Source organism: Coptis chinensis, chromosome 6 (assembly GCF_015680905.1).
Source record: "Coptis chinensis isolate HL-2020 chromosome 6, ASM1568090v1, whole genome shotgun sequence".
Classification (NCBI taxonomy): Eukaryota; Viridiplantae; Streptophyta; class Magnoliopsida; order Ranunculales; family Ranunculaceae; genus Coptis; species Coptis chinensis.
In genome coordinates, this window is record NC_141461.1 from 7033391 (window position 1) to 7045373 (window position 11983).

Genomic DNA, 11983 nt, shown 5'->3' on the forward strand with positions numbered 1-11983 from the left:
ATCAATAGCCATCCTCTCTATACGACCAGCAATGGCCAGAAACAGGCGGATTTGTGTTGAAATTTTTTTTGGGAATTTGTTTGAAAACGGGATGTTTGCTCCATTCTTTGATCACGAAATTCAGTCTAGAGGATGGGAGAGTTTGTTATATGCCAATGGAGGTCTTTATTCTAAGGATTTGGTGATGAAATTCTACGACAATGGAAGCTTTAATGGCGACCATTTTGGGTCACCATCGAGGGGTGTGCGACACGAAGTCACACCGTGTTGCTCTCGGGATCACGGGCATTCCATCGGGTCGACCACGTCATCGACTTCGGCAGCGAGTCCGTGTACCCACGGAATTATGACCTAATGCTCGACACGCTTTATCGAGGGAGAGAGTACAACATCGACGGAAATGCGGCGTATCGGTATTTCGGTCGCGACGGAACCGCCTAGCAAGAACTTCAATGGTGGGGATGAACGTCATTGGCACCTCGAAGCCTTCCGACATCAACAAGACCTTCCTCCACCTTCTCTCGGATCCTCCAGAGGCGAAAGGGTAACTTCTGCATCGTTACCTTTCTTTTTGATATTATCACACATGCCACTCTTAGGTCAGCCCCCCTTGCCGTTCTAGTAACGCAAGTCATGATTAATCTGGGATTTCTGTCTGCCACCCCACTACTCCCTATACCATAATATGAGAATATGTTGGTCTTTAAGAAATGCATACAAGACCCTTGGGAACCCACAACACCTAGGGCTGCCGAGCACGCTAGCGTAGGATCCTCTCACCCACCATACTTTGATGAGACTGCCATGAGTAAGATCACCCAACCCATAGAGGCCCTACGCGCGGTGAGCGAATAGCTGGTCCGAGACATGTACACTTTCGCCGGTATCGATGAGGCGTACCTTGGGCGAAGTTAAGGACGATATGACCACTTGCCACGAGTCGATGATGAGGCGGCATGGGTGAATTCCAACAGAAATGAGAGCCTCCATGACCGCATTTCAGACAAGATGCTTACTCGCCCGTAACCGGTTTTAGCGAATGTTCATGGCTAACCAAAGATTCGGGGCTTAGCTTAGGTGATGGATACTCTTTGGATGGGTGGCTACTTATACCAAGGATAGACACCTCAAAAAATTTAACTTCCCTTTTTCCAAAATAATTTTTCACCACTCCATCTTTAATGGCCCTCACTTTCGAAGTTTAGGTTGAACGAGCAAAATTTTATGGAAAAATTTTCAAAATGGTCTTTTTCATCATTTTTTGACATCGAAATATTACGTCGAGGATGGTACCCTCTTTTACACCATAAGCAAACATTTTATTCCAGAGAATTGGTCTTGTTAATTTATAAAAGCGGTTATTTCCAAAACGGACAATTCTTTGTCCATGCTAACGGATGCGAGCATGAATTGACTATGGAAATTATCTCTGAGGTACTTCAAATTCCTATTACAAACCAAGGAGTACACCTTCAGATTCACCTTTTCGATAATATCCCGCATCGATGTTTGCAACTATCCTTCACGGCAAATACAACCGGAAAAACCGTATTGTTTATCAGCGATCTTTACAAAAGAACCAATTATCTGTGATCCAATGGGTAGCTCATAATGTCCTAGGCCTAAGACTTCCAAAATAACCAAACCACTCCTCCATTTACTCGGGTGTTGCGGACTAACTGCAATGATTTTTGCATTATAAAATTTCTCCGAATGCGGAATCGCGACGCGTGCGAAAAAGGCAGCCCCTTTACCAACCATTGTGACACTTATCATGATACATTGGGGTTTTTCTAGTACTTCTCCTCATACACCTCTTGAACGCCTAACATTCTTACCATTCACTCAAGTATGTAGGAACGGATTACGGAACCCGACGTTGCAAAGAACCATGTCGGTGTAGAAACCAACGAAGATTGTTCCACCGACAACATCTTTCATTGAAAATGCCTTATGCAACGTATTTAATCCCATGGAAGGGCTTCGCTTAATTCAACAAGGACTCGATGACATTATTCAAACGTCGTAACATTATTATCGCCAAACCTTCTTGAATTTCGGGGACTGCGGACAATAAACGAAGAGGAACAAGCACAATTCTTGCACGCGACCACAACCAATTCTTGGCAAATCACACTCTCATAATGGGAGAACCACGCCGAGATTTACCGCGAGAAAGCAAAATGTTGCAACAAGTCATTCACAGACGGATTGACGGCATAGAGAATCTTATAAACGGATTCCTCCCACATAAGGATCCTCGCCGTTACTTGGGCCAATAAAACCATTTAAATATTGCAATTTTATATTATCATTTTCCTTTTAGTTTTTAATTTTCGTATGGTAATTTGTTTTTACTTAATTATTCTCATCATGCTCTAATATTTGTTTATCCTTGTCTAAACAGGTCACATTTTTTTCACAATGGAAGCTCCAAAGATGATTCCAGAACAATCTTTCCATTCCTTGCTAAATTCTCCGGCATATGGACATCTTTTCAGAGACTACATCACTCAAGTTGGATGGAACTCTCTCATTTTACACCCGGAGCGGACATACTCCCCAGGTTTGGCAACTTATTTTTATAATAACATGGAAGATCTACCAGCTGTCCAGGGTTTCCCTTTGAATGGGTTTACACTATGTATTGGTAACACCCGACACGCCTTTTATGAGCCAACAGTGGCTATGGCTCTAGACCTTCCTCCTCTTCAGCCAGATCTCCCCATCCAATACATGATAGAGAATGACCTTAATGACTACTCTAGGGAAGATTTTGCTGCCCGCTATGGCGATGGCCTTGCCCACGTCAAAGAACGCGTGCGAAGGCGGGCCGATGGCCGTAATTCACTATTCCACTAGCCGATTATGACCATGAATGTTGGAACCGCCATGTTATTTATTATTCAACATCATGGGAGATTGGCATTTTTCCACGCATCAAAGGCGTGTAAGACATTCCATGCATTGGCCCAAAGAACGTACCACCTTCGACATTCTGTAACTAGTAATTGAGAATCTTAAGAAGGCTTCGGTCTTTTCGGCAAGACTATATCACCCCCCCGATTCTAAAGATGCGGGGATAGTGAGGACGTACTTCCCCACGAGTTTGCGACCACCTTTCAAGACTGGGTAAAGGTCGACTCTATGTGTCCAACAAACAAGATAATTATTTCCTTGCGATTTGGGACATGGACACGCAAGGTATCTTAAGAAAGTTCGTTCTTTCCCTAATGATGATAAAATGATAGCTCATCTAGACAATGCAAAGAAAAGGAAGTGGAGTGAAGTCCGGAAAGCTATGATAGATTGGCGGGATGCGAAGGAATGTCATTTCTACTGGGGACGAGGCAAGGAAGGACTATCCCCAGCCAAGGTTGGGGCAATGTGAGTTGATGCATATACATATTTGTTTTATGTTTTGATGTGAAATAAATAAATGACCTAACAATGTGCTACTCTAACGATTGTGCTTCTACTTTTATGATGTATAATATATAGTGTGTTACAATAAATTTCTGTGGAAGATGTCAGCTTTATTTTTGCTCAAAGCCTCTCAGGTATACTCTTTCTTCCTCTTAAACATTTTGAGGACACAGTGTCCGACTGTTTGGGGGTGGTGAGAACCATTTGCAAAAATTAGGCATGCATAGTTGTATATAGTTACTTAATGTCTAAATAAACGTATTTAGTGACAAATTCTCGTTTCTCTTTATATGATGAAAAATATTTAGAAATCTCACCCTAGCATCAAAATTAGGACTTGTTCTTAGAAACTTAATTTAATACGTATGCAATAGTTTTTACATCTTTTCATGAGCATTCATGCACTGATTATCATTAAATGTACACAAAGATGAAGTTTCTGGGACCCACGGTTAGACAACTTAGTTTCCATATCCTGTAAGAATCTAACCAAAAGCCTCAAAATGTATGATATATGAGTAATGACACAGAGGAGTAGTTCTTCCGAATAGAGAAGTTCACACGTCTACTTACTTGATCACTACCCAAATCCTAGGCGAGAATTTAGGCCTTCTTTGGATCGATATAGCCAAAAATTCGCACCTGTAAATTTTTTTTTACCGCTAGTCGCCCCATTGAACCTTTCATTAATCCTTTCTACTTCACCAAAAATCATTACCCATCTAGTAACCACAAATAAATAAGCCTACCTAGATGATGAGTATGAGAAATAGGATGAAGTCTTGAGAAAAATGAAGAGAAAAACCTTGTCACAAATCAAAATGGGTTACGTGCGCTTTTAAGAAAAGAAAAAGAAAATAGAAATATGTTTCCAAAAATCAAAAGAAATATCAAGGTTAGAATTCCCCCCAAAGATCAAATCAAAAGGGAATACAAAAGCTTGAAAAATCCAAGTGTGGAAACCATGTTAGAAGCGGGGAAAAAAAAAATGATTTCTCTAGTATAAATATCTCAAGACCTTATTCTCTCATACTTATCATTTTTTGAACTTTCCATTCCATTTTCTTCTACACTACCACCTAAGCCCCATAACACCTAATAAAGACCTCTAGCTCAATTAGGAATAGGATAGTGTGATAATAAGTAGTAGTTGTGACTTCGACCTCGGCTCCTCATTTGTCATTGAGTATGTGAGAAAAAACGTGTGCCCACCGCGACATTGGAGATAGCAAAGCTTGAGTGGAAAAATAAGAGAGAAATTGTGTTTCGACACATACCGTGAGAACCTACTTAGGGACGCTATCCAAAGGATCCGAAACGGCCCCCGCCGTACATTTCATTATTAGATCACCGCATGCATGCTCATACGTAGATGTTTCGATTATTGTATGTATATTAACTTTAATTTGAAAGAATAAAATCCTTGTTTCCCCGCTAGTGAGATGTCTAGATACCGAAATTAATTAAGGAAACAAGCCTTTGTTTCTTGAAGTCGTTGTAGTATAAATGAAGTTTGTGAGTATCTTCTCACGGAAAACTCTCACGAGGCTATAACTCGCCCACTAGGGAATTCCTAGTGGTTCAAGGCCTTGTTGCATCTGGTCAATGCAACCGCGACTCGCGAAATGAGATTTAGCTTAGGACAACACATTTTTGATCACTTATCGTTTTAATGTCTCTTCTTTGCTTGAGGACAAGCAAAGTGCTGTTTGGGGGTGGTGTGATAAGCACCTAAAACTGTAATATTAAACCCCGAGAGATATAGCATTTTGGTCGATTATGTGTTTAATAATCATGTAATAATTATATTTTCGTACTTTTGCAGGTTTCCGCAATTAAAATGAATATAGTGATAAAACATGCATTGAAGTACAGAAATACGGGAATATTTGGAGTTTCCCACTCGACCCCGTGAAACCGAAGTTTCCAAAAGAACAGAACCAGTGCGGAACGGGCCCACATATAAAGAAGCAGGAAATTTCCAAAGTTCAAATCGGATAAATCTAGATGCCGACGTTGGCTAGTGAAGCTGCCAAGTACAGGAATACGGGAATATTTGGAATTCCCACTCAATCCCCGTGAAGCCCAACAAAGCCTGACTAGAGCCGAAGTTTCCAAAAGAACAGAACCAATGCGGAACGGGCCCACATATAAAGAAGCAGGAAACTTCCGAAGCTCAAATCGGATAAATCTAGGTGCCGACGTTCGCTAGTGAAGCTGCCAAGTATAGGAATACGGGAATATTTGGAATTTCCATTCAATCCCCGTGAAGCCCAACAAAGCCTGACTAGAGCCGAAGTTTCCAAAAGAACAGAACCAGTGCAGAACGGGCCCACATATAAAGAAGCAGGAAACTTCCGAAGCTCAAATCGGATAAATCTAGGTGCCGACGTTGGCTAGTGAAGCTGCCATAGCGACCCGGGCGACGAACTCTGCACAAGGACAAAAAGTCGTAAAAACGCCAAAATCGGTAGCCGCAATTGGACACACTAAGTGGACACACTCTGGGCCCGAAGGCATGATGAGTCAAAGATAGGCAGGTGGCAAATGATGGTTTCAAATTGATACCACCCGGCAAGAAAGAAGATATCGCACCAATTCAAACCCGGTGGTTTGAATTGAAACGAGCTAACAAACAAAAACATAAAATCAGCTAAAGGACAAAAATTTAATACAGGTGAAACAAAACTTTGATTCTCAAAGTTTTGAACGTTTCAAATAGGTAACAAACAAACCTGATTTAATTGTTAGGAATTCACGTGAAGGGACATCCGCCTATATATATGAGGGATTCGCCTTCATTATAAGGTCTTCAGCATATTAATGCTTTAGCTACGCTTAGTTTTTTTTTTCTTCTTCAGTACTTACATTCCGCCATTTCCAATTCAGCAGCTTAATACTGTAAGTCATTTTACCCTTAATAACAGTCATTTCTTTTCTAGTTTAATTTACATCCCGCATTTATTTACTTAATGTATACAAAGAAGTTTTATTATTCCTTCCATGATGATGAGCTAATCCCCCCCCCCTCAGGGGGAGGGTTATGCTGCTCGTGTAAAAATCCGGATTGACTCGTTAATATTCTAGAATCACTACTTAGGAATTAGGCATAGAATTAACATCCGGTCCCAAAAACCGAGATCGTACAAAGTTGATTGCCGATGCTCCAGATCTCGTAGCGATCTAAAATGTCTCGCTTATTTACTCTATGGTGTCGATGACTCTCCAATTCGTCCGGTGATGTGAAATCGAGCCAGGAGCGGAAATAATATACCAAGAGATGCGGTATTATTAAAACTCCTTATGCTAGTGAAATCGACCTAGAGATGTGGGCATGCACTAGGGATCAATACTCGGACGCCGTCTCCAAACGAGATGAACTAGAGATGTAGTGATTTGGTAATAAAAACTGTTGAGAAATGATTCTTGCATGAGCATGATTAACTCTCTCCCTGTTTCTTTACTTTTGTTTACCTACATATAATCGCCGTAGTAATTTATATTATTTGCATTACCGTTATTAAAAACCAACTAAAAGAAACCTAAAAATCCTACTCACTAAAAGTTGTAATTTCCAGTTGTGAACCTATCCGAGCCCTAAGATTTGGACGATCCCTTACTCGACCTATCCTACCAAACCCACGTGAGTAAGGTAACTTGACTAAAACGTACGACTATACGGACGTTGGAATTTGGACTGTGGACTTCGGACTTTGGACTGTGGACCTCGGACTTAAGAAATAAGTAACTGAAAACCAATAAACGTGGGTAAAGAGCGTTCTATCACTAACCTTTGCTTTTTGTTTCTTAGGTTGTGGTTTAACTGGTACCTCTACAGGGGTAGGCTCTTCAGTTTCCATTTCGGTATCTAGTTCAATCTCTTGTGTAGGGACTACTTGTGGGGTAACTATAGGCATAGTTACATTGTTGTCAACCATTCTACCAGAACGGAGAGTGGTGATGACATTTAGCTCACCTACGTTTATATTTTTGTACTAGTATTACCGTTCACCTCAAAGGCTGTGTTTGGTGTTTTAGGATTAGGTATTGCTTGTCCTGGAAACACACCTTTGGGTTGTACTTTATCTTGAGCTAAGCTTCTTTGTAAGGAAAGTTGGATGGCTTGTAAAATCTGTTGTTGAGATTGCATAAAGGTATAAAATGATCCGGTTGTGGAGTAGTATTTACTCTTGGTTGTGTGAGGAACTATGTCCGTTGATTATTAATGAATGGATTTTGGTAGTTATTATTTATCGAATGATACCTCTATTAGCATTATAATTATTATTGTTATAATTATTATAATTACCCTGACCTTGTGCTTGACTTTGTCGTGGTTGAGCTTGGTTATAATTGTTTGTTTGCCTAACATTTGGGTTAAACAACCTTGGAGGTTGTTGATTATTCCGCCAACCGAAGTTGGGGTTTTGTCGCCAAGTTACGTTAGGTTCGCTATTAATGGAACAAACGTTATCTTATTGTGATTGTTGTTGCTCATAAGCGAAAGGACAATAGGAGTCGGGATGCTCTGGACTTAAACAGAAATTACATGGATTGGAGTTGACATTCATGACGGGGATATATGTTTGTTGAACAGAAATAGCCTCTACCTTTTTAGTTAGAGATTCGATTAAATTTTTAAGTTCCGGATCGGGTTTCATCTCAAACATACCGGCGACCTTTACTGTTGTAGAAGAACTAGCGTTGCGGGAGATATTGTCACTACCCCCCAATTATTATTACGCTTAGTCTGATCTTCTAAAAATTTATAAGTTTCGGAGGCTCCTTTACTTAAGAAACTACTCCCATTCATTATGTCAAAGACTTATTTTATGGTGGTGTAGAAGTCCATTGAAAAAGGCACGAACTAACGTGTCTTTCGCGAGGTTATGATGTGGACACTCTATATGTAGATCGGTGAAGCGATTCCAATCCTCTGAAAATGATTCATGAGGATTTTGTCGAAAGAAATGAATCTTGGAAAGCATTTCATCGATCTTCAGTGGTGGGTGTTTCGACCAAATATGATCAAAACACTAAGTGGTGACGAAAGAGACGAAGAACGTAGAAAAGTGATGGTGATTGGGAGAATGATGAGACTGTACCTTTCGGTTGCCTACGTACTCAAATTATCAGTGGGATCAAGTCTCAAGAACGTAGTTCTGAATGAAAAATAGTTTTGTATTTATATAAGTAGAGTAGAGAATCCTTGTAGCTCAAGTATTCTTGTAGCTTGAGTCATTGTGATAGAATATAACTCTCAACTGATAATTATCTCTTTGATAAGAAATGAATCTGGACATAAATCAATGTACATTAGTGGCAAGCCATGTGGCTAAGGTTCAGCCTTAGACACATGAGTTAATAGGCCTGTACATTGATCCATGGTACTGCAAATTGGGCTTTAGCCCTGTCGATTAAACGAATAAAGTGGAGATTCCTACCAATGGACGTTCGCCACGTAGGTGGGGGTCGAAACAGTGGGTAAAAATGTTCCATGAATAGTTGAACAAGTTTAGCCCACGAGTCCAGAGAATTAGGTGCTTGGGCAGTTAACAAAGACGCGTCGCCTTATCGGCTAAGGTGAAGGGAAATACCCTTAGTTTAATTTGTTCAAGACCTACCGTAGGATGGTGGAATGTAGTAAGGACTTGGTCAATCCTACGCATGTGCTGATAGGGCTTTTCATGGTCTAACCCATGAAAAACGGGTAACAAATTAAATATATTTGGGGAGATTCGGAAATCCCCATCGGGGTCCGATAGAGCGATGCAAGATTTAGGGCTATCGTTCAAGGCTTTGTAAAAGTCAAAGAGAGGAGACTCTCTTTCTTCACCATTACTTCCGGTGGTGGTGTGTGTGGTATGCTAGCTAGAGGTGTAGTGAGTGGTATACTAGAAAGACTTGTTTGTTGCCGTTGTCGGTTAATTACGTTAGGTGTTTTTCTTCGGCCCGACCTTAATCTCATGCAAGGCTAAAACCAATATTAATGAGACACAACAACACTCCAAACAATCCTGATATGCTAGTATGAACCTCTAACAGAAAATGCGAGGTATGGAAGAAAAGAGTACCTGAAAGCCTCCTTGCTTCGCTTATGAATAACGTCTTGTTTACACATGCTCAGTGTATAACACAAGTTAGAACACTGAAAACTTTGAAGAAATGGAAGTTCAAAACAAACCTGTGGAAATCGGGCAGTTTCAGCCAAAAGGGCAAAGGCTTTCGAATATACTTTAGGGGTGGCGCAGTCGCTTCGTAAAGCAAAAGGTAGGATTCCGGCATGTGAAGCGCCCAAGCTCAAGTTGGCCTTGGTAGGGTGCAAGTGGTGGCTTCGGCCAAAGGGTGGGATTCAGGTGTGGGGGCATAGGGTGCGCTCCACTTTGGCTTTGCCGAGGCAGTGCGCGAAAGTAATTTTTCATGGAAACTTGCAATGCTGAAACTGACAACCACAGTGAGAATCCAAACAAGGGTGGGTGGGTTATGGGACTTTGAAAAACTATCAAGTCTATAGAAAACAATATTAAAGAGTACTAAGATGGCAGTGGTGCCATTTGATATACGTAAAATTGAATAATTTACCTACGAAATGAACGATGAAACTCAAAACGCAAGTGAAACTAAACTTAATTACGCGTTGCTATCAAAAATTTCTATACTCTCAATTCTATTGAAATAGAGTGGAGTAAAAAGTTCATTCCACTCTTAGTTCTTTAGCATTCAAGTTTCCTAGATTAACTAATCTATTCAAAGTCTAATGAGAGCAATGGTGGGAATTATACTACGATGTGAATTAAAACTAGACGTAATATAAAGATTATAACTTTATTAAATTTAACTAACAATAATTGAATTCTAAATTAATAACTAATAATTAAATAACAACAACTGAATTTAGATCTAACAATTTTAAATGACAAAATCGAAATAAACAAGAAATAACTATTTTATTTATCTAATCAATAAAGAACTATGATTCAAAGAATTAATCTAAAACAATGTATGAAACTAATTAATTTAACTAATTCAATTCAAAAACTAGATCTACAAGCTATTTTAATGGCTACTTTCTATTCTAGATGATCTAACTATCTCTTTCTTAAGAGCTAACTCTTGTTTTATGTAAAGGAGGATACCAGATCCATAATTTCGTGCATGGGCTGAGGTCTCATGTTTTGGGCCGGAAAATTGAGCCCAAAGCCCAATTTCTTCAGTCCACAGAGCCTGTTTCAGCTGGTTTTGACTTTAGTAGACTTTTCGTCCACTTTTGCTCCTCTGATTGGGTCAAGGCTTGGACCATTGGAAAGCTCTTTCTGAGCCAGTCGTTTTGACGTAAGGTAGGCCAAAATCCGAGGCCTGAGTCCAAAGATATGGTTTTGAAGTTCTCACGACTTGTGTCTTGTTTTACGCGTGTTGACTTTTCAGCTTTTGACCGGGCTTCATAAAGGCTTTGTCTCTTTGTATCTTGGCCTTTATCACAGAACTTCTTAGCAACCAACCCTTTACTCCTTTATATCGCCAAAGTGGCACATTTATGCACATAATTGAGTTTTATGCCTGAAATACATAAAATCACGTAATTAGCATTAACTCTTATTTATTACTCGCATAATTGGTCTAAAAGTAGTATTATTAAGGGGTTAAAACTACAGTTTTAAGCTCTTATCAATACCCATATTGGACTATGAACAATATAACCTCAACAACATGAAGAATGATCAGTGAGAATACTATTGGACTATGAACAATGATTGTTCATACCTCAACAATATGAGGAATGATCAGTGAGAATACTATTGGACTATGAGAAATCATTGTTCATACCTAGTAATTCGAAGTGGGCTACGCGCTTTTGTACTTTTGTTAGAACAAAGTTAGAACGTAAAGAATTTACAATGTGTTGCTTCGAGTCTATGTTATCAAAGGATTTTGGCGGATTAGAACCGCCATTTTCTTGAAATCATCTTCCAAGTGATTTACCATTTAAGCTAAAGACCCATTATTGGTGTGTTTTTTTTTACTAACTAACAGTTGAAATAAACATTCAAATACTGTACATTTTGAGAAGTAAAATATAACAACAAATAATAAGCTATTAAGAATTAGGTCAATCAATAAAAAACAATATGATTTATTACGTATAAAAAAAAAAGGTCTTACAAGAAGCGAGTTCAGTGTTTCACGTTTATCAAAAGCTACCCGGCCTTTGTTACGTGAGTCCGGTTCCTCTATAACCGGGTACATAGATTAATTTCTGTAACAATATTATTTAACCGTTGGATTGTCTTGAAATACATATATTTGCCTCGAAATACAGACTTCGACCTCGAATTCCGTGTGTTGTGTATCTCGACACAGTTTTAACAGTAAAATAACACGGTTATAGAGATTAATCTCTGTACCGGTTATAGAGAAACCGGACTCTTGTTACATTTAGAGATTTATAACATAGAAAACCTTAATCAACTCAATGTCACGTACTATCAGGAAAAATGGTCTAGTATTGAGACATCCATACAAGATGCATCAAACCATTGGTTCTGACGTTTACTGCCAT